Genomic DNA, 22,440 nt, shown 5'->3' on the forward strand with positions numbered 1-22,440 from the left:
GGTGCCATCCCCTTTCGCAGGATAGTTACAGCACGAGAAAGTTTGCAGACAAGTGAACTATTTCCAGTTACTAAAGAAAGGAAGTGTAAAACTACAGGGCTCGTCCGGGATTTGAACCCGGGACCTCTCGCACCCAAAGCGAGAATCATACCCCTAGACCAACGAGCCGTGATATTCTGATATCATTTGCAGTCCCTCGGTCTACTGCTAACAACTCAGTAGTTGTCAGGACGCGCCCGCAGTTTCTTTTCTCCTTTTTCTTCTCACAGGGGCATTCTCTTGCGTGTTATTTAATTATCTCCTCATCTTTGTCAATTCCCATCTCTATCCACGTCCGGGACAACTCTCGGCTCAGAATGGGATCAGAGGAGGTAGCTTTTCAGATTTCAAGTCACACGCCTCTTTATTCCAGGAGCCAGAGGCGAGCCTGTTCGGCGCTGCCCGCTCCGGGTGGAGCGCGGCTGCAGAACAGTGGAGTCAGGAGCCCCCGGCAGGCGCAGGACGCGTTCCGCACGCTTGCGAACCACCCCTGCAGCCACGCAATACTGGGGGCAGGAGGAGGCTGCGGGTGGCCAGCTAGGCTGGAGGAGAATCCGTTTGTTTGCTCATGCTCTGACAGTCTGCAGACTCCCCCCACCCCGCAGTCTTCCTGCATAGGAATTGCGTTTCCAACCTCACTTCCTTTGTTTGAAGAGTTTGACCCATCTGAACTTTATACTCTTGCAATCTCATGTCCAACTCACGTCCAGTGCTACACAAACACCTAAATGAATAAAGTGCCTCTTTGCCAGTTAGTGGGGCAATCACCGGGGTCAGTTACGGTTGTTTTTTGGTTTTTGTTTTTGTTTTTTTTCTCCCCCGCAAACCAGAGTCCTGCGGGCCATCAGAGGACTGAGAACATGCACACAAGCATGTCCACAAGGTTGTTACCTTGTGGTCTTTGGTGTCTGGGCTTAGGACATAGGGCAGCCAGCGAGGCTCAGTTAGGAACTAAAAATAAACAGTGAGGGGAGGGCCAGGAGCCAAGAGTCTTGTTTTTCTGTTTCTAACGATGCTGACCAGGCAAGGACAACTTATTGTGTCCATTTTCCGGGAAGGGTTGTCAATCAGGACGATCTATGTTCGGACCTTCAACAAAGGAGGAGAACCCAAAAGACAGGCTACTCCTTCGAGCCGGAATCGAACCAGCGACCTAAGGATGGCTATATCTGCCACTACAGTCCTCCGCTCTACCAGCTGAGCTATCGAAGGGAAGCACGACCGCAGTACCCCAGAAAGCCGTATTCAGTGGGTAGGAAACCACCTAGCGGTGGGGACTCGGCCCTGCCGACTGCACCCGCTGTGCCGGACGCTGCAGACACCCCACCAAGGCCGCCGTCCTGCCTCACCGGGCCTTGCCAGACGCAGCCAGGGCTGCGGATGCCCGCCTGCGGGGTGGACGCCCGCCTGCACCCGGGGACGCGCACGCCAGCGATCCCAGAACGCGCGCTCCGCACCCGGACCGCGCGGCAGTCTGCGCACCCCCTCGGCGGGCGGGACGGCGTGGCATGCCACGGCAGCAGCTCGGAAACCCGGGGGCTGGAGGCGTGGCTTGGTGGTAGCGCCGTTGCCCGGCGTGAGGTTCTCCAAGTTCAACCTCAGATCCTAAAAAAATAAAAAAGCTCTCCTTGGAGAAAAAGCGTTCTTCTTAAAAGGAAGCCATACCCACAGCGTCTGTGAGTTCAGAGCATGGTTTAGTGACCAAGGTCTCACCCGCGACTGCAGCAGCGCTTTGTTGCCTGCTCCAGACTGTGCAGTACCGGGGTCCCGCGGCCCGGGAGGAGGCCCGTTCTCCTTCCTCCCCTCCCTCCCTCCCCTCTCTCCCGGCACACCCGGCGCCGGCCCAGTCCTCCCTCCGTCCCCTCCGCTCCCTTTCGCCGTACGCGTAACAGGCTGAAGGCGGAGACCCCGCCTTCCCAGAGTGCAGAGAACTCGGGGGTGACGGACCGCACTCGAGCGCCGCGAGCAGAATTAAAAAGGAACAAAGGGGTTGAGAGGCGAGCAGCACCATATTTTCAGCAAGCCTCCTCAAAAGTTTGCTTAAGCCTAGGCCCCAGCGAGATTTGAACTCGCGACCCCTGGTTTACAAGACCAGTGCTCTAACCCCTGAGCTATAGGGCCACACGGAAAGCCTCGTTCTCTCTTTCCTAGAAAAGGACAATTTTGCTGGCTCTTTGGCTGCCCGACTGTAGGAAAAAAGGCAAATTTGGATTATATTTTAGTCCATTCCCATTCACAATATATTCCCGTATACACTCTATTCCCGTATGCAATATGGGAATTCAATCTACAGACTCTGGACTTGGCGTACTGGTGGATTCTGATGGGGGTCACTACTATCCTCAATTTGTAGAAATGTGACCACTCCGACGACACCACCACCACCACCACCACCACCACCACCACCACCACCACCACCACCACCACCACCACCACCACCAGAGTCTTGCTCTGATGGTGCTTCCTTCACACAGTGAAATCTAGAACAGATATCCAGCGTAAGGAATAAAGCCTATTACAAGTCTGGGCGGAACTGACGCGCCCACATCTGGATTTTCTCCTGGACTCCAAACTTCCGCCGTATGCCTCGTTAAAGATCCTTCCCCTCAGGTCAGAACAAGCAGTCCCTAGTTCGCCATTTAATTCTTTTCTCCATTCAACAGGCTCCGAGTTCTCCAATTCCAATTCTGTGCTAGGTTCTACACTCGCAACTAGACAGGATTCAGATTTTACTACTATTAATTTGCTTCACTGATAATTCTTTTATTTTCTTCCCTCGTACTTCTTTGTGTACCACGTGGGTGCCTGATGTCCACGGGAATTTTTTCTCAGTTTTTGTGAAACCAAAATGAAAAGCAGGTGTACCAGGTGTAACTTGCAAGGAAACCATGTGGAAGGCCCTTGGAAGGGGCGGGCTAAGTCTCAGGCTGAGATTTGTGCAATCCTGGGGTGAGGGGGAAGTCAGATGATTCCTGGTAGAAGAAAATTATGAGTGAAGTCCAAGGAGGACCAATGTTTAAGGGTACACTGTTAGAACATGGTGGGTCCACCCTCCTCCATGCGCCAGGAGCCGACTCAGGCTAGGAGACAGGAATGCCGTTAGACCCTCCGGGAAAGAGGAAACGGAAATTGACGGAGCATGGCGTGCAAGGTAAACTCAAGGGAGAAGAGACTGGAGAGTTAGGACACCAGAGCCGTGCGAGCCCAAAGCTGTAACAGCCGCGGGCTACAGAGGAAAGAATAAAAGACGCGGGGAAGCGAAGGTCGGCTGCCTTTAAATACGGCGGACAGAAAGGAGAGGAGACCCAATCATACCTTGATATTTGCAAAAAGGGGCAGATGTGCAGAGATGCCAGGGTTTGGGTGGGATAAATAGGAGGTGCTCTTCACAGAATACGCCTGAGTTTAGAGTCTATGGGCTAAGGTCATGATGAGGTTAAATTAAGTCTGGGAGTAGAGCTGAACGGTGGAGCTCTTTTCTGAACTGCAAAGTCTTGGGTTCAATTTCCAGGGTCACAAAAATAAATTAAAAAAAAAAAAGTTAAACTGGGAATAGTAAACCTCGCTGTAGGGACTGTGACCTAAGGATCCGGAGATCAAGGCCAGGCAAGGGTACACACACAGAGTGAGACAGTCTCCATCAATCGATAAGTAAAAATTAACTTTCCAAAAGGTAGGGGTTGGGGATTTAGCTCAGTGGTAGAGTGCTTGCCTAGCAAGCACAAGGCCCTGGGTTCAGTCCTCAGCTCTGAAAAAAAAGAAGAAAAAAAAAAAAAAAAACACCTCAGGTCATCAAGCTTGTGTGACGAAAAGAAATCAAAAGGTTACTTTCTGTTTTAATTTTTTTTTCCTTAGGTTACTTTCTGTTTTAATTTTTTTTTCCTTAGGTTACTTTCTGTTTTAATTTTTTTTCTTAGTTTATGTATGCGTTTTTTGTCTCCACGTATGTTTGTCCACCACTTGCTCTCCTGGGGCCAGTTGAGGCCAGAAGACCCTGGGAACGGATCCCCTGGAACTGAAGTTACAGACAGTTGTGATCCATGTGGGTGCTGTGTAGGGGACCAGCCCCCACACTTATTTACCCCAGGAACTCTTGAGGAATGAGGGATAAGAGACTTAGTTAAAAAGCAGAGAGAAAACACAGGATAGACTCGGATGAGCCTAGATCTTTATCCAAATGGGCCCAGAGCTTTATTCCAAAGGTCTATTTATAACAATGCCAAGGGGTGGCGCAAAAGACCTCCCGCTTGCTAGTTAGACCCATACAAACACCTGGTGCCCTGGCGGGTGGTCCAATCAACCTCCCATGCAGTCTTGCTGGGTACAGCCACTAGGAAACCTACGGGTTGCTGATGAGGTACCATCTCTCCAGCCCTTAACTATGTTTTGTTTTTTTTTTTTCAGGTAGGGTCTTTATGTAGTCCTGGCTGGCCTGGAACTCACAGAAATCAGCCTGCCTTTGCCTCTGCCTCCATTACACCTGACTCTACAATTAATTTTTTTTTCTTTTAAATATTTACCTGCTTTATTGTCTGTATGGGGGCCATTGAATGCTGCAGCTGGAGTGTGGAGTCCGAGACCAACCTTTCACCAAGTGAGTCCCACCCAGCCACGTTGCCACCTCCCACCAGAAGTTTTATTATTATTCATTGTTGTTCTGTTTGTGTCTGATAGGTTTGTGGAAGTCAGAACAACTTTGTGGAATCAGTTTTCCTTCCATCTTTATTTACATGACTTCTGGGGACCAAAACTCAGATTGCTGGGTAAGCAAGCCAAGAAAAGACTCAGCAAGCCCTCACAAATGCCCAAAACTTATGGGCTGGAGAGATGGCTGCTCTTCCGGACGACCCAGGTCCTGTTCCCAGCACTCACATGGTGGCTCACAAATGCTTGTAACTCCAGCTTCAGGGAACCCAGTGACCTCTTTTGGCCTCTGAGGGTTCCTGCACACACTAAAGACACATATTCTTGCAGGCTCACACAGGTATCCATAAATAAAAACATGATTTTTTTTTTTTTAAGTTATGCACTCTTGAAGGAAGATAGTAGAAGTATCACCGGGAAAATCTCTGAACTGGGTATTCCCAGGTTCTTGGTGTCTTTCAAAGAACAACCCGCCCTGTGCACACAACGATAGTAAATCCCTTCATTGGAGGAGAACAAGAGATTCAGAAACAATAATAATTTTCTAGTCTTAAAGAAGTGAGGGACTGGGAGCTAGGCAGATCTCTGATAGCCAGACAGATAGGGGAAAGGGGGGGGGGGGCACAGATAGACAGTAAAGACGGCAAACTTCTAGTTTCTTCCTCTTCCCTCTGAGCAGAGACAAAAGCTACCAGCCTGACTCCCCTTCTGTTTGACTGATTCAGGCCGATCAGGATTGTTCAAGGCCAGTCTTGATTACCTGAAGTTCTGGGTCTATCAGCAGCAACCCCGGACCCCCAACCCTCTGTTTAGACCTTTCGATCCAAAACAAGAGGAATGGTCCCATCCCATGCCACCAAAACAACTTAAAATTCCTAGCCCTCCAGGGGATAACAGATTTCAGTTTCTAGACCCCCTTCCCATTTTTGTGGGGAGCCTGTCTCCTGTATGCGCCCCCCGCACCCTGGGGTGTGTGTGTGTGTGTGTGTGTGTGTGTGCACGCGCTCACTTCTTCACGCCTAATAAAGTTTGTTAACTTGTTGCTGCCTGCTGCGTCTGACGTTTTTTTCCTACCTTTTAATTCTTTAATAGGTGGAGAAAAAGAAGTGGATCATGACCCCTAGAAAACAACAGAGTTATGCTAGGTCTGGGTGCCTTTTCTTCAACTTTGCACTGTTTGCAAAAGAGTAAAGCAAGGATCAGGGACATATACAGCCTCCAGGCTTGCTGCCTCTTTGTGGAAATTTGCCTCTAAGTATACTGAATTTAGTCAAATGGAAGATGTAATTTGAATATTACCAGGGAACCACAATTTCCTTTTAAGGAATGAAAAAAAAAATTGTTCAAACATTCCCCAATCCCAACCCCAGCCTTTTTCTGGGATAGTCACCCGTTTTTCTAGATAATAGTAGTGGGGTCAATTCTCAACTACTGCCACGCACAAACAAAAGGGTCAGATCAACAAAGTGATATTCCGTGATTTGCACCAGCTGCAATTAGGAGGCGCGGGACGTCTTTCCTGGGCAGGGAGTATGGAGGCTCGTGTTTGGTGGATCCTACTCCAGAAACTAACGGGTGACCTCTGCGGTGTGGTGGCCACTCTTCCCGAAGTCGGAGGACCTGTGAGCTTCGGGAAGGAGGGGGAGTGATGGGAGGGGGAATGTGACCAGAGCACGCCGACATCTCAGAATTCTGGATGCGTGGAGCACCGATCTGGTTCACTCAGTTTGGGCTGGGTCCGAAGGGAAGGGGGCCTCTGTCATCTCCTCCTGCAGCCACCAGCCAGCACGGCTTCCACGCAGTGCACAACGCGTCTGCAGCCGCCGATGACACACTGGACAAACGCCAAGATACCGATTCTCAAGAAAGGGAACAGGGCTCTTCAGCCTGCAGACAGCCCGGGGCGGTGGGGAGAGGCAGGCTGCGGGCAGGGGCTCTGGCTGAGGCTGGGGCGCGCTCCGCTTCTGCGCGCGGGTTTTCGGGAGCACCCGGGAGCTGGGCTTGCCTCGGACCTTTCGATGAAAGCGTCTCTGGCCCTCCGAACCAAAAAACTCCAATTCCAAGACCAGAAAAACACTTGGAGTCGCCCAGCCCCACCGTGGGGGGCCGCGGGGCTGAGGAGAGCTGCGGCTGCACCCCGCAGCGGTCTGCGTGCGTCGGGAAGCCGCCGCGGTCCAGCTCCGGGTGCGGCCAGCAGGGTGCGGGGCTCCACTCCTGAGTCTAGTCTGTTTCACCCACTCCCTCCAGAGCCTGGCTAGCGGTGTGGGAGCGCAACGCGATAGGACAATCCTCTAACTCCGGATTCCAGGGCACGAGTCAAAGAGAACGGAATAATGTAAATAGCTAGTGTACACGGGAGAGCACGGACAGATTGGTAGTGTGGCCGAGCGGTCTAAGGCGCTGGATTTAGGCTCCAGTCTCTTCGGAGGCGTGGGTTCGAATCCCACCGCTGCCAGTGTTTTCCTTCCCAGGGCTTTGGTGATTTCGGTGCTCTTCCACTCTGTCCTTGCTCTCCCGTGAAAATGCGATTGTATTTTCTGAACTCCTGCCACCAGACCTAATGTGTGAACAGAAAAAGGACTCAACCTAACGAGCCGAAGGGAGCTCACAATGTAATCAAACGCCCAGTCCTCTGCCAGGCACACTACTGCCCCGGAGTGTGAAGCTCTCTTTAAGGTCAGGCAGACGGTAAGGTAAGGCGAGCGGCATTGCAGAGCTGAGAGTGCGCGCGCGGGCTCCTGACTGCCTCTGGACTAAATCGCAGTGTGGTCTTTCTCACCCGCACCTCCCACCTGCCTCCCCCATCTGTCCTCCCTTTCCAACACAAACCATCAGGAAGTGATGCCAAAGAACTGAGCCGAACTAAGAACACCGGAACCAAAGAGTCCTAGGATGAGCACGCCCCCCGTTGGCTTGTTTGAGGTCGCTCGTTTGCTTTGTTTTGTGTTTTCAGAAAGGCAGACTCTCATGTGGCTCCAGCAGCTCTGGAACTTGATATGTAACTGAACATGACCTTTGAACGCCAGCCTGCGTCTTCCAAGCGCTGAGACCAGAGGCCTGGTCCACGGAAAGCTGCCAGAATTGGAGGTCTTTTATAGAAACATTCTCTCATTGTGTCTTTCCTAACCAAATGTGGCAAAACTGTCTCCAAATAGTATCTAACAGGACCTTGAAGAGCCATTTTGGTCTTTATCTTTTTATTTTGTTGGTTTTAGGAGTTTTAGGATGTGGTGCTACAGCCAAACCTGGAAATCACGGAATAGCTCAGGCTGGCCTCTGGCGTACAGTGGCCAGGCGGACACGGACTGGGTGCAGGCTGTGGTGGTTTGGAGAAGCGATGCCCACCACAGGCTCCAGGACTGGAACGCTTGGTTACCAGTTGATGACACTGTTTGGAGAGGAGGTACAGCCTCGCTGGAGGAAGTGTGTCACCGCGAGCAGGCTTTGAGTGTCCATAGTCTTGCCCGCTTCCAGTTTGCTCTCTCTGTATCCTGTTCGCACTCGAGGTCGTGATCGGCCCATTTCCGATTCCATGTGTTCCCTCCTTACTGGGCCCGGATCCCTCTGGAACCGTGAGCCCACATAAACTCTACCTTCTATAAGTTGCCTTGGTAGTGGTGGTTTATCACAGCAGCAGAAAGGTAACTAACACAGGATTAAGAGCCGTGTTTCTTTCTCCCTCTAAGTATATCCTTGTCTCCCCCGCTCTCTAATCTCCTCCCCAAATACGCTTTGTGTTTTCTCCTAATTACTCTCATCTTCATCTTCCTGTGCCTCTGTTTTGACCTCGACCTCTCTCTCAATCAGTTAACCTCCCTCCCTCACCCCTCCACTCACCCTCTGTTGGTAGTTTGAACGACAATGGCCCCATAAGCCCATAGGGAGTGGCGCCATTAGGAGGCGTGCCTTTGATGGAGTAGGTGTGGTCTTGTTGGAGGAAGTGTGTCATTGTGGGGGCGGGCTTTGAGGTTTCCTGTGCTCAGGATACTACCCAGTGTCTCAGTTGACTTCCCGTTGCCTTCTGATCAAGATGTAGCCAGCACCCTGCCTGCCTGCACACCACCATGTCTCATCATGATGATAATGGACTGAACTGTGAACAGTCACCTCAATGAAAGGTTTCCTTTATGAAAGTTGTTGTGGTCACGGTGTCTCCTCACAGCAGTAGAAACTCTAAGACACCCTCCTTCCTAAGACACCCTCCCTCCTCTCTTCTTTCCATCAAACTCTATGACTCTGTGCTTCCTTACCTTCTACTTCTCCTCTCTGCTGTCTTTCCCTCTCCCTGTCCTTCCTCCATTTCCACCTCACCCTCTCTCCTTTCCTCATTTCTACTCTCTTCTTCCCCTTCTGCCTTCCGACCTTTATTCTTTCTTTGTCTGTCTCAGACTCCTTCACTTTTCCTTTCCCTTCCACACTTCTCCTCTCCTCCGTCTCCCTTTTAGTCTTGGGATGGGGATGCTAGTGGTTGTCAAGGGGATCACTGAGCTTATCCTGTGCGATGGACAAAAAAAATGGATATCTAGGGAAATCAGAAGAGAGAGCCATGGAGAAAGCAAAATTAACGGCTTTATTCAAACAACTCCCTTTGGGGTGGGTGGGAGTCCACTAAGTGGGTTCTGAGTTGAGTGTTTTATATGGCCCCTGGGTCCTCCCCTTTCCCTGTTGGTTCTGTTTGGATACTCCCTCCCTCTCCCCTTGCTTTTCCACCATTTTTCCTCATAATGACTTCTGGAAACAAGAAGCTGCCATCTTACTGAGGCTGCTTTCGCTTTCCCTGTCTACCTACATCCCTGTAACTCTCCCCAAGTCCTTTGTCTGCCTCCCTCCTCCCCTGGGAGACCTGGATCTCACTCTGTAGACCAGGCTGGCTTTGAACCCACAGAGATCTGTCTGACTCCATCTCTTTGGGATTACGGTCATGTGCCCATTCTGTCTCTGAATCTGCTCTCCTACTCTCCTCCTCAGTCCTATGTCTCTTTTCTTTTTTTTCCCTCTGGTGCCTCTCTTCTGATGTAGGACCTCCTTACTTGTCTCTCAAGACACCTCTCCAGCCCTGTTTATCTCCAACCTCTCTATGTGTGCATTTTCCCCCTGCCTTTCTCCCTGTCTCGTTTTCTCTCTTCCTTTTGCATTCCTGTCTCTATTTTTTTTCCATTTTGTTCCATCCTCTCAGGACTTGTTAGCCTGTGTATCTTTGTCTCTGACTCCTTATGTGTTGCCTTGCAAGCATGTACCACTTCCCTCCTCCCCCTTTTCTCTTCCCCACTTTCCCTCTCCCTCCCCCATCCTCTCCCATCCCAGTCCCTGTCTTTGTAGTTTATTTATTCTTTCTGTCTTTTTGTCTCATATTATCATCATGTGTGGAGGAATAGAGAAAGAAGGCTCACTCTTGCTATTTCTTGCACTTATGTGAGAGGTCTGTCACTGCTGACAAGATGAGGTCACACCTCAAAGTATGCATGGTGGTATGCCCTTGTTTGTACCTACTGACCTCAACTCGTGTGCCTTAGCTTTGCCAAGCTCACTCACACACTGCTGTGCAGAGGAAAGGACCAGCATGGAGAGCTGAAAGGCAGCGGAAGACACAGCCCAATGAGATCCGGCTGCTGGGTTCTCAGGGGAGCCCTGCTGGGGTGCTAATGCCAACAGCTACTTGGCATAGCCCTCACCCAGCTCCTGCAGCTTGCTCCACATGGTTGCTCCCTGCATACTTTGGAGCATGGAAGCATCCTGGCAGATGACACGTAGAAGCATGGGCTTAGGTGATGCACACTGGCTGGTTTTGTGTCAACTTGACACAAGTTAGAGTCAGTCAGAGAGGAAGGCGCCTCAGTTGAGGAAATGCCTCCTTGAGATCCAGCTGTAAGGCATTTCCTCATTTAAGTGATCAGTGTGGGAGAGACCAAAGTATGGTGGTTTGTGCCATCCCTGGGCTGTTGGTCCTGGGTTCCATAAGAAAGCAGGCTGAATTTTTACTGATACTCATAGGAGACCTGCCCTATCCTGGATGGAGACAGAAGAGGAGGAAATTGAAGGGTGTGGAGGGAAAATGGGGGAAAGGGACAGGGAGGAGATAAAGAGGCCAGGATGTAAAATAAATAGATGAGTAAAAAATAAATTATAAAAAGAAAGAAAGCAGGCTGAGCAAGTCATGGGAAGCAAGTCAGTAAGCAGCACCCCTTCATGGCCTCTGCATCAGCTCCTGCCTCCAGGATCCTGCCCTGCCTGAGTTCCTGTCCTGACTTCCTTCACTGATGAATGATGAAGTGTAAGATAAAGAAACCCTTCCTCCCCAACTTGCATTTTGGTCATGTGTTTCATTGCAGCAATAGAAACCCTGACTAGGACAGGTGAGGAGGCCCCATTCTGCTTGGGGCCAGGCCCAGAACTCTCCTGAGGCACCTAAAACAGGAACCTGGATTAGAGACAGTCTGGGAGCTTGACTCCCAGCTCCAGTCTCCTTGCTGGCCTCTGTGGATGGTGTCACTCAGGTAGCCCTTTTTTGTTTGGTTAGTTTTTTTTTTTTTTTTTTTTTTTTTTTTTTTTTTTTTTTTTTTTTGAGATAGGCTCTATCTTTGTAGTTCTGGAAGTCATTGGATAGAACAGACAGGCTCAAACTCACAGAGATCCACCTGTCTCTGCCTCCTGAGTGCTGGGACTAAAGATGGGTACCTCCACACCTGACCTGAAGGCTGGAGCCTTTTGAAGGCTACAGAATACCAAGACCCTACTGAGGCAGGGGGAATCCCCTGGCCTCCCAGGGACACCACTTTCCTTCAGCAGTGGGATTCTTGGCTTGATGTAGAAACCACAGTATAACACTGAGAGGAGCTGCTTGGAGAAAAAAAAAAAAAATGAAAGCTCATAAGGTATCCTGCCCCAAAAGGAAATGACCCCTCTCTTTCCATAAGCATCAGAGAGCTGAGCTCCTGTGGAAGAGATTTTTCTTAAAGTCCTTTCTGTGGTCAGTTCCATTTGGACACACATGTCTAGGATCGATCCCTGGCGTTCCTGTCAGGTAGCCGTTCCATCTCCTCAGAGGCCATCCCCCTCCTGATCCTGGCAGTGCCCTTGTCCTCCTGACAACTCTCTGGTTGGGCCTCTGCATCTCCCAGCTAGGGTCTACTCTCACCTGGGCACAAAAGCCAGCAAGAGCTCCCACCAACCTGTGAGAAGGATGCAAATTTGGGTGCTTCTAGAAGGACACAGTTGCTGTCCCATCTAGCTTGGCTCCCTGCCCTTCACTCAACAGGCCCTACCATCTCAGGACCCTTGACCTCTTCCCAAGTCCCTGCTTTAATTCTCTGTTCTTCACCCTGGCATGTAGCAAAGCAATGGGAGCCGCTGACTGAAAGCTGGTGGTCCTCACTCTTCCCTCAAGTGTAGTAAAACCACCTGTCCCAACATGCAAAGGTTGGTACAGGTAGGAGCCATGCATCGGGCCAATCCTACCTCCTCTCCCTCTCACCCACCCCTGCTTTCTTAGCAACAAGAATTAGTCTCCTCACTACCAGGAGAAAGAGGCTGCAGAAGGACAAGAGCCTTGCCGAGGGCACCCAGCAGCCGTGGGCAGCAAGCCTGTCCAGAGGGTTTGCTGCCAACTACCCCAAGGGCCTGAGGCATGGGAAGCTGGAAAGGTTCTTTTTTTTTTCTTGCCAGGGGTCAAGTTTCCAAGTGTCCCTAAGCATTAGAATTTTCCAGAGTCCCCAAGGAGGGACCTTAGGGCCTTCCACAATCTCACTCCTTTCAGCCTTTTCCAAGGTAGAGTGGAGTAAATGCGCAGATGGCTATGGATGTTCTTGGGCTGCAGAACAAACCTGCAGCTTTTGCCCACATAGTGGTACCTAATGTCTGGTCTTTTAACTTGGCCTTGTCATGAAAGCTCTGTGCTTTTTCCTTGTGTTTGCTTACTGTTCACTCATGGCTGTCTGGTGATACAGTTACACACTCTTAACTTTATGAGGATTTTAGTGTTAAAAGTCCTCATTGGAAGACACCTTCCAATATGACCCAGATGGGAACCTTGCAATAAATGGATATATTATACCATCTATTGATTGAACCAAGGCAAAGCATCTTCTACTGTTTGGATGTTCTTGTGTGTGAAAAATCCTGTCAAGAATTAGGGAGACTCTCTGGAGGTCCCACCCTCCCTAAAGATCTGTAGGCAAATAATGGTTGATGGGCAAGGGAGGGACATTTTCTTCAGTTCTGTAGCCTTGGGCAAAGTGCCCATGCTACTGTGAATGACCTCTCACCCACGCTACTGTGAAGACCTCTCACCCATGCTACTGTGAGCATTCCTAATGAAACTCCCTGGGTCATAAAGAAATTTTAAAGAGTTCTCAGTTACTTAAATTTTCCTGCTTGTCACTCTACATTGCATGTGGAGCAAGATCTTTGATATCTGATGGCAACACCTTTTTTGTTTGTTTTGTTTTTGATATGTCAATCTCCAAACATAATTTTTTTTTTTTTTTTTTTTTTTTTTTTGGTTTTTCGAGACAGGGTTTCTCTGTGTAACTTTGCGCCTTTCCTGGAACTCACTCTCTAGCCCAGGCTGGCCTCGAACTCACAGAGATCCACCTGGCTCTGCCTCCCGAGTGCTGGGATTAAATGCGTGCGCCACCAACGCCCGGCTCAAACATAATTCTTACTTCAAAAAAAATAATAAAAGAATATTCTGGAGCCAGATATGAGTGACTGTCACAGCATGGCAGCAGTTTTGTGAAGTTTTTATGGTAACAGAACAAAGAGAGCTATCAATCACAAATTGTATAAAGTGCATTGGTGGCAACATCTGGAAGGTGTATCAACAGGGAAATCTCTGTTAGAGGGCTCTGTTCCTTTCTGGGACATTCTTAGCTTTTGGGTTGGTGGAAGCAAACTAGTGGTGTGTTAAGAGTGTGTGTTAGGTCTGGGGAGACATTCAATGGGCAAAGCCTTTGCCATGCAAGTGTGAGAACTTGTGTTCAGATCTCCAGCACCCGAGTCGAGCTGGAAATGATATCATGCATCTGTGATCCCAGCACTTCTAGAGCGAGATGGGAGGTAGAAACAGGAAAGACCTTGGAGAACAATGAGAAATCCTGCCCCCAACAACATGGAAGGCTGGGACTGACACCAGGGTTGTCCTCTGACCTCCACATGTGCACCATGGCATGTACACACACACACACACACACACACACACACACACACACACACCTATAAAATCATAGTCAGAAACCATAATATACAAATAAAAGACCAGTGAAGTAAAAAAATAATACCCAAACAGAGCAATATGAGACAAAAAAAAAAATCAACAAAAAGCACCATTAAGTTAATTTTGTGTTGGCCATCTACTACTGGGCATGGGGTCTCCCTAAAATGTGGTTAATATGCCCAGTGAGACTCCAGTGGAGAAAACTGATTTCTCCATTGAAACTGGTTGTCAATCGGAGATAGCTTCTTGGTTAGGAATGGGAGCACATGTCCAGTTCTCCCTCTCAGTGCTGAGACACCCCCCACCCCATGCAGTTTGAACCTATATAGGCTCTGTGCATGCTTTCTCTGTGTGAGTTCATATGTCCATCAATACTGATGGGCCTGGAAGGCACTATTTTTCCATCTCCATGGGCTCTTACAATCTTTCTGCCTCCTCTTCCACATAGTTCCTTGAGCCTTGAGAGGAGTGATTCCGTGAAGATATCCACTTACAACTGAGTGTTCCCAGGTCGCTTACTCTCTACGCATTGTCCAGTTGTGGGTCTCTGTATTTGTTCCCAACTACTCAGGAGGAAGCGTCTCTGGTGGTGGCTGAGTGAGACGCTGATCTATCAGTATAATAGAATGTCTATAGGAGCCAATTCATTATAACACTCCTTTAGCAGAATAATAGTATTTGGTTCTTCCTAGACCCATTGAAGGGAACTCCCACACAGCAGGGGCTCCCTTCCAGACCCCGGGTTAGGCACAAACCACAACCAAACACCTGTTTTCACAGAGAGATCCTTTGTTAAGTGGGGAAGAAAAGTTAAAGTGGCTGCTTTCTGACTCAGGCAGAAAACAGCAACAAATGGCCTTGCAGGTGCCATTTTTTCTTTTGAATTTTTATTATTAAATTTTTAAAATTTGAGACGTTCTCGCCCCCGCGGTTTCTTGCTTCAACAGTACTTGAACGGAACCCGGCGCTCGACCCTTCCGACCCCAGCTGGCTGCTCCCATCCAGAACCCTTTGCAACTTCGTTGCCCCGCCGCCGCTCCAGCCGCTGCTCCAGCGTCGCCACCGCGCCGCTGCCATGACCACCGCGTCTCCCTCGCAAGTGCGCCAGAACTACCACCAGGACTCAGAGGCTGCCATCAACCGCCAGATCAACCTGGAACTGTATGCCTCCTACGTCTATCTGTCTATGTCTTGCTACTTCGACCGGGATGATGTAGCTCTGAGGAACTTTGCCAAATACTTTCTCCACCAATCTCATGAGGAGAGGGAGCATGCTGAGAAACTGATGAGGCTACAGAACCAACGAGGTGGCCGAATCTTCCTGCAGGATATCAAGAAACCAGACCGTGATGACTGGGAGAACGGGCTGAATGCGATGGAGTGTGCACTGCACTTGGAGAAGAGTGTGAATCAGTCACTACTGGAACTGCACAAACTGGCTACTGACAAAAATGGCCCCCACTTGTGACTTCATTGAGACCCATTACCTGAAGGAGCAGGTGAAATCCATCAAAGAACTGGGTGACCACGTGACCAACCTCTGCAAGCTGGGCGCCCCTGAAGCTGGCCTGGCAGAATATCTCTCTTTGACAAGCTCACCCTGGGACACGGTGATGAGGGCTAAGCTGACTTCCCCAAAGCCACAAGTGACTTTACTGGTCACTGAGGCCGTGCATGCTTGTCGGGCTGCCTTTATCTTTTCTAAAAGTCGCACCAAAACATCCGCTTAAGTTCTTTAATTTGTACCATTTCTTCAAATAAAGAATTTTGGTACCAAAAAATTTTTTTTAAAATTTATTTTGCATATCAACCATGATTTCCTTTCCCTCCTCTCTTCCTGCCCCCCCCACACCTCCTTTCTATCTTCCCCCATCCACTCCTCAGAAAGAGTAAGGCCTCCCAAGGAAGTCAACAAAGCAGGGATATCAAGTTGAGGCATCCTCCCACTAAGGTCCTCCTTGTGGGTATAACCGTCTTATTAAATAAGAAACACAGAGCCAATGCGAAGATGAAAGCCAAGAGGTCAGAGCAATAGCTAAGAGCTAAAAATCTTACCCTTCACTGTCGCTTTTGTCTCCCTCAGCAAGAGCGCTACTTCCTGCCTGTCGTTTTTATAGAGTTTCTATTCTGCCTTCTCATTGGTTGTAAACCCAACCACATGACCTCTTCATCACTGCCTGTCTGAACAGACCTCCAGGTCTTCTATGGTTGGTATTGAGATTAAAGGCCTGTGTCTCCATGATGGCTGTATCCTTGAACACACAAAGATCCGCCTAGCTCTGTCTCCCAAGAGCTGGGATTAAAGGCGTGCATCACCACCGCCCAGCTTCTGCTATGGTTTGCTATTAGCTCTGACCCCAGGCAACTTTATTTATTAACACACAAATGAAATCACATTTCAGTACAATTAAAATATCACCATACCTCCCCTCTGCATCAAGGCTGAGTGAGGCATCCCACCATAGGGAATAGGTTCCAAAAGGCCAGCTCATGTACCAGGGACAGATCCTGGTCCTACTGCTCGGGGCCCCACAAACAGACCACACAACTGTCACCCACATGCAGAGGGTCTTGGTCGATCCCATGCAGGCTTCCTAGCTGTTGGTCCAGAGTCTGTGAGTTCCTACCAGCCCCGGTCAGCTGTCTCTGTGGGTTTCCCCATCATGATCTTGACCCCTCTGGTTCCATATCTTGATAGAGGAGGGCATTATAGGGCTAGGGAGAAACCTGGTGCCAGGGAAAATCCCAGGAATCCACAAAGATGACCCCAGTTAAGATTCTTAGCAATAGAGGAGAGGGTGCCTGATCTGGCCATCATCCTGTCATCAGATTGGTGACGACCCTAATTGTCATCATAGAACCTTCACCCAGTAACTGATGGAAGGGGATGCAGGCTTCATTCTTAGGAAGAGAAAAAGAGGGGGTCTGTGTTAGAGTGGGCTAGATTGTGGTGGTAAAGGAGCTAGAAGATGAGGAAGAAGGGGAAAGGGACAAGGGAAAGGGCCAGGGATATTTGTCCCAGAGGACAAAGGACTGCCTCTGGACAGAGAGGACACAGAAGAGGCACATAGGAAAATGGTTTATAAAGGTAAAGGGGGAAACCCAGTGTCAGGATGAGGTGTTTAGTTTTAATTGGCATGCTAATTAGGTGAGCCAAAGGGGGCTTCCAGTTGCCGGACCTTGGTAGTCAGCCTCAGGAGGAAGAAGTGGCCCAATACGGAAATAGACCTTGGTGGCTAGCTTTAGGAATGTAATTTAACAGTCTTTAGCAAGGCAGAGGGAATGGGGGAGAAAGGCAAGGCCTGCCGGAGCCACATGCTCCAGTGGGTAGAGTCCCTTCACCCATGACCTATCTAGTCTTAGGTTCTTGGCCACTGTCAGGCATGGGTTCCATTTCATGGAGTGGGCGGGCCTTAAATCCAATCAGTGGCTGGTCACTCCCCCAATGTTTGGGCCACTGTTGCACCAATGTCTCATATAGACCAGTCACTGTTGTAGATCCCAGGGTTTATAGCTGGACTGGTGCTTACCTTTTCCTCTAGTAGCTTGCAGAGTGCCTTCCAGTCCTATGAACACTAGTTTGTAGGGATGAAGGTTCTAGTTAGGGACCAGCTCAACTTCTCCATGTTCAATGAGATATGTAAGGGTTGTCTTCAACAATAGGGCCTTACCATCAGTTTATGGAGAGAAACTGCCCTTGGCAATAGCCTGAGATGTTTAGAGATTTCAATAGGGCCCATTTGTCCGATAACTCAACTAGTTGTAACCAATTCCTGGCAGTGGAAGTTTTAGTTGGTGAAGAAAGATGTCTAGTTGGGTCATTGTCTCTCTATAATTTGGTAATTCCATTTATATTACACACACACACACACACACACACACACAAACACACACACACACATACAGAGTATTAAGTTTCCAAATGACCTTTTGGTTTTTTTTTTTGTTTTGTTTTTCGAGACAGGGTTTCCCTGTGTAGCTTTGTACCTTTCCTGGATCTCGCTCCGTAGACCAGGCTGGCCTCGAACTCACAAAGATCTGCCTCCCGAGTGCTGGGATTAAAGGAGTGTGCCACCGCCACCTGGCCCAAATGACCTCTTAAACAGTCCTTAGTGTTGTTTATCCCTCCCTGTATTGTCTCCCTTACCCCCTCGTTCCCTCCTCCTTCCCATTAACCCTCCTGTTCTAGTTTTCCCCTGTCTTTCCATAACTATATATTATTTTTTCTCCTTTCTTGGAAGATTCCCCCCCCCCACCCTCAATTCCTTCACTCTATACCTAATTTCTGTGGTTATATGTACTATATAACATTCCCATCAAATGCTACATCCACATATAAAAGAATCATACCATATTTGTCCTTTTTGGGTCTGGGTTACCTCACTCCAGATGATTTTTTTCCTAGCTGTGTACATTTACTTGTGAATTTCATGATTTTTTTTAACAGTCGAATAATATTGTATAAACATACCACACTTTCCCTTATCCATTCATCTAGGATAGCTAGGCTATTTCCAATTTCTGGCTATTAAGAATAGAGCAGCAATGAACATGGATGAATGAGTGTCTCTGTGGTAGGATGAAACATCCTCTGGGTATATACCTAAGACTGGTGTAGCTGAATCTATTCCCAGCTTCCCAAGGAACCACAACACTGGTATCCACAATGACTGTACAAGTTTGCACTCCCACCATCAATGGATGAGTGTTCCCTTTACCCCACATCCTTACCAGCATAGCTGCCCTTTGTTTTACTGATCTTGGCTATTCTGACAGGTGTAAGATGAAATCTCAAAGTAATTTTGATTTGCATACCCCTGATGATTAAGGATGTTGTACATTTCTTTAAGTCTTTCTCAGCTATTTGTGTTTCATCTTTGAGAAGTTTCTGTTTAGTTCTGTACCCCATTTTTAAATTGGGTTATTTGTTTTCTTAGAGTTCAGCTTTTGTTGTTGATCTTTATATATGTTAGATATTAACCCTCTGTGTGATGTATAATTGGTAAAGATCTTTCCACTTCTGTAGCCTGCTGCTTTGTGTGATTGATGGTGTCCTTTGCCATATGGAAGTTTTTCAGTTTCATGGGGTCCCGTTTATTAATTGTTGGTCTTAGTGCCTGTGCTATTGGTATCCTGTTCAGGATGTTGTCTTCTGTGCCAGTGAGTTCAAGACTATTCCCTACTTTCTCTCCTATCAGATTCAGGGTATCTGGTCTCATGTTGAAGTCCTTCACCCATTTAAAGTTGAATTTTGTGTAGAGGGATAAACAGGAATCTATTTGAATTCTTCTACATTCAGCCACCCAGTTTGACCAGCACCATTTGGAGAAGATGCTGACTTTTTTCTCGTATGTATTTTTGGCTTACTCAAAACTTAGATGTTCATACATGTGTGGACTTATGTCTGGGTCTTCAATTTGATTCCACTAATCAACAGGTGTGTGTGTGTGTGTGTGTGTGTGTGTGTGTGTGTGTGTGTGTGTTTGGTCAATACCATGCTTCTTCTTCTTCTTCTTCTTCTTCTTCTTCTTCTTCTTCTCCTCCTCCTCCTCCTCCTCCTCCTCCTCCTCCTCCTCCTCCTCCTCATTCTCATTCTCATTCTTATTCTTCTTACTATAGCTCTGTAGTACAACTTGAAATTGGGAATGGTGATACCTCCAGAAATTCTTCTATTATTCAGGATTGTTTTAGTTATCCTGGGTTGTTTTTTTGTTGTTGTTGTTATGTTTTGTTTTGTTTTTTTGAGTCAGGGTTTCTCTCTTTAACAGTCTTAGCTATCCTGGAACTCTCTTTGTAGACCAGGCTGTCCTTGAACTCACTGAGATCCACTTGCCTCTGCCTTCCAAGTGGGATTAAAGGCATGCACCACCACCACCTGGCTTATCCTGGGCTTTTTATATTTCCATATGAAGCTGAACATTGTCCTTTCAATTTCTGTGAAGAACTGTGCAGGAATTTTGATGTAGTTTGCATTGAATCTGTAGACTGATTTGCTAGGATGGCCATTTTTACTATATTAATTCTACCAATCCATGAACACGGACATTTTTTTCCATCTTCTGATATGTGCTTCAATTTCTTTCTTCAGTATCTTAAATTTGTTATTATTTAAGTCTTTTATTTGCGTGATTAAAGTTTTCTCAAGGTATTTTGTTATTTTTGAGACTGTTGTGAAAGGTGTGGTTTCCATGATTTTTTTTTCTCAATCTGTCATTTGTATATAGGAAGACTATTGGTCTTTATGTATTAATTTTGTATCCTGATGCTTTATTGAAAGTAGCTATCAGATGTAGACATTTCCTAGTGGTGATTTTAGGGTCTTTTAAATATAAAGTCATATAATCTGCAAAGAAAGATACTCTGTCTCCTTCCTTTCCTATTTGTATCTCCTTGATTCCTTTTAATTTCTTTATTTTTTAAATTTTATGTGTGTATTTTGCCTACAAGTATAGCTGTGTACCACATGTGTGCCTGATGGCTTCAGAGGCCAGAAGAGGGTGTCTGTAGATTTTCTGTAATGAGAGTTGCAGATGGTTGTGAGCTGCCTTGTGGGTTCTGGGAATAGAACCTGGGTCCTCTGTAAGAGTAGCCAGTGTTCTTAACTTCTTAGCCATCTCTCAAGTCCCCTCAGTTGTCTTATTGCTCTAGCTAAGTACGATGTTGAGTAGATATGGAGAAAGTAGGCATCTTTGTCTTGTTCCTGATTTTAGTGAGATTGCTTTGAATTTTCTCTGTTTAGGTTGATGTTGGCTGTGTGCTTGCTGTAAATCACCTTTATTATGCTGAGTTATGTCCCTTGTATCTCTAATCTCTCCACGATTTAATCACAAAAGGATGTTAAATTTTAGAAAATTGTCTTTTCTGCATCTAATGAGGTGATCATGTGCTTTTTGTCTTCCAATCTGTTTCTATGATGGATTATATTTATTTGCATATTTTTATATCAAACCATCTTTGTACACTGGGATGAAGCTTACTTGATTATTGTGGATAATCTTTTTGATGTGTTCTTGGATTCAGTTTGCAAGGTTTTTTTTTTGTTTGTTTGTTTTTTTGTTTTGGTTGTGTGTGTGTGTGTGTTTTGTTTGTTTGTTTGTTTGTTTTTTGTTTTTTTGAGGTAGGATTTTTCTGTGTAACAGCCCTGGCCATCCTGGAACTCACTCTATAGATAAGGCTGGCCTCAAACTACAAAAATCTCCCTGCCTCTGAGTTTGCAAGTATTTTATTCATCAGGGCAATTGGGCTGTAATTCTCTTTCTTTGTTGGGCCTTTGTGAGGTTCAGGATAATTGTGTCCTCATCAAAGGAATTAGGTAATATTCTTCTGTTTCTATTTTGCAGAATAATTTGAGGAGTGTTAGCATTAATTCTTCCTTTAAGGTCTGATATAGTTCTGAATTTAGTCCTTTTGACCCTGAGCTTTTTTTGATTGGGAGACTTTTAAATACTGCTTCTATTCACTAGAGGCTATGAGTCTATTTAAGTTGCTTATCTGGTCTTGATTTAACTTTGGTAGCTAGTGTGTATTGAGACATTTATCCATTTCTTTTAGGTTTTCCAGTTTGATGGGGTTCAGAGTTTTAAAGTGTGTCCTTATGATTCTCTGGATTTCCTCGGTGTCTGTTATGATGTCTCCTTTTCATCTCTAATCTTATTCATTTAAATCTTCTCTATCATTTAGTTAATTTACCTAAGCATTTATCAATCTTATGATTTTCCCAGAGAACCAACTCTTTATTTCATCCAACTGTTCTTGGTATTCTGATTTTTGTTTTGTTTCTATTTTATTGATTTCATTCCTGAATTTGACTATTCTGCTATCTACTCCTCTTGGGTGTTAGTTCTTTTTCTTCTAGATCTTTCAGGTCTGTTAAGGTGTGTTGTTAATATGAGATCTCTCCAAGTTTATTTTTTTATTTAGGCACTTGGTACTATGAACTTGTCTCTTAGAATTGTTTTCACTGTGTCCAATAGGTTTGTTGTGATTTTCTTCTCACTGAATTCTAAAAAGTTTTAAATTTTTCCTTAATTTCTGACTTGACAAGTTTTCACTCAGTGGTGAGTTGTTCGGTTTCCCCAAGTTTGTAAGCTTCCTGTTGTTTCTGTTGTTGTTGGTATCCAGTTTTAATCCATGGTGAGCAGATAGGATGTAGGGTGTTATTTCAGCTTTTTGTATCTGTGGAGACTTGCTTTGTGTGCAAGAATGTGGGGTCAATTTTGGAAAAAGTTCTGTGAGCTGCTGAGAAAGAAGTATGTTCTTTTGTGTTTGGATAAAGTATTCTATAAATACGTTCTAAGTCTATTTGGTTTATAACATTATTTAACGTCAGCATTCGTCTGTTGAGTTTTTGCCTGGACAACGTGTTTATTAGGGAGAGTGGGGTATTGAAGTGATCCACTATTACTATAGCTATCGTAGTGCTTCCGTTACGAGCTTGGGTGCCCTGCGTTTAGTGCATGAATGTTTAGAATTGTGATGTCCTCTTGGTGGATTTTTCCTGTGATGAGCATGTTGTGCCCTTTCCTATCTCTTCTGACTTCTTGAAG

The 22,440-nt window shown here is 46.9% G+C and overlaps 4 non-coding genes and 1 pseudogene across 4 annotated transcripts; 2 read left to right on the plus strand and 3 right to left on the minus strand.

The window, feature by feature from the left end:
* Nucleotides 1–96: 96 nt before the first annotated feature.
* Nucleotides 97–168, minus strand: Trnap-ugg. Its single transcript has one exon. It is a non-coding gene; the product is annotated as a tRNA-Pro (tRNA).
* A 996-nt stretch (nt 169–1,164) lies between these two features.
* On the minus strand, nt 1,165–1,251 carry Trnay-gua. The gene is given in 2 exon segments: nt 1,165–1,200; nt 1,215–1,251. It is a non-coding gene; the product is annotated as a tRNA-Tyr (tRNA).
* An 836-nt stretch (nt 1,252–2,087) lies between these two features.
* On the minus strand, nt 2,088–2,160 carry Trnat-ugu. Its single transcript has one exon. It is a non-coding gene; the product is annotated as a tRNA-Thr (tRNA).
* Nucleotides 2,161–7,056: 4,896 nt separating this feature from the next.
* On the plus strand, nt 7,057–7,138 carry Trnal-uag. Its single transcript has one exon. It is a non-coding gene; the product is annotated as a tRNA-Leu (tRNA).
* A 4,212-nt stretch (nt 7,139–11,350) lies between these two features.
* Nucleotides 11,351–15,518, plus strand: LOC114695952 (annotated as a pseudogene).
* The last annotated feature ends 6,922 nt before the right edge of the window (nt 15,519–22,440 follow it).

This window comes from Peromyscus leucopus, chromosome 9, assembly GCF_004664715.2.
Source record: "Peromyscus leucopus breed LL Stock chromosome 9, UCI_PerLeu_2.1, whole genome shotgun sequence".
In the NCBI taxonomy this organism is placed as follows: Eukaryota; Metazoa; Chordata; class Mammalia; order Rodentia; family Cricetidae; genus Peromyscus; species Peromyscus leucopus.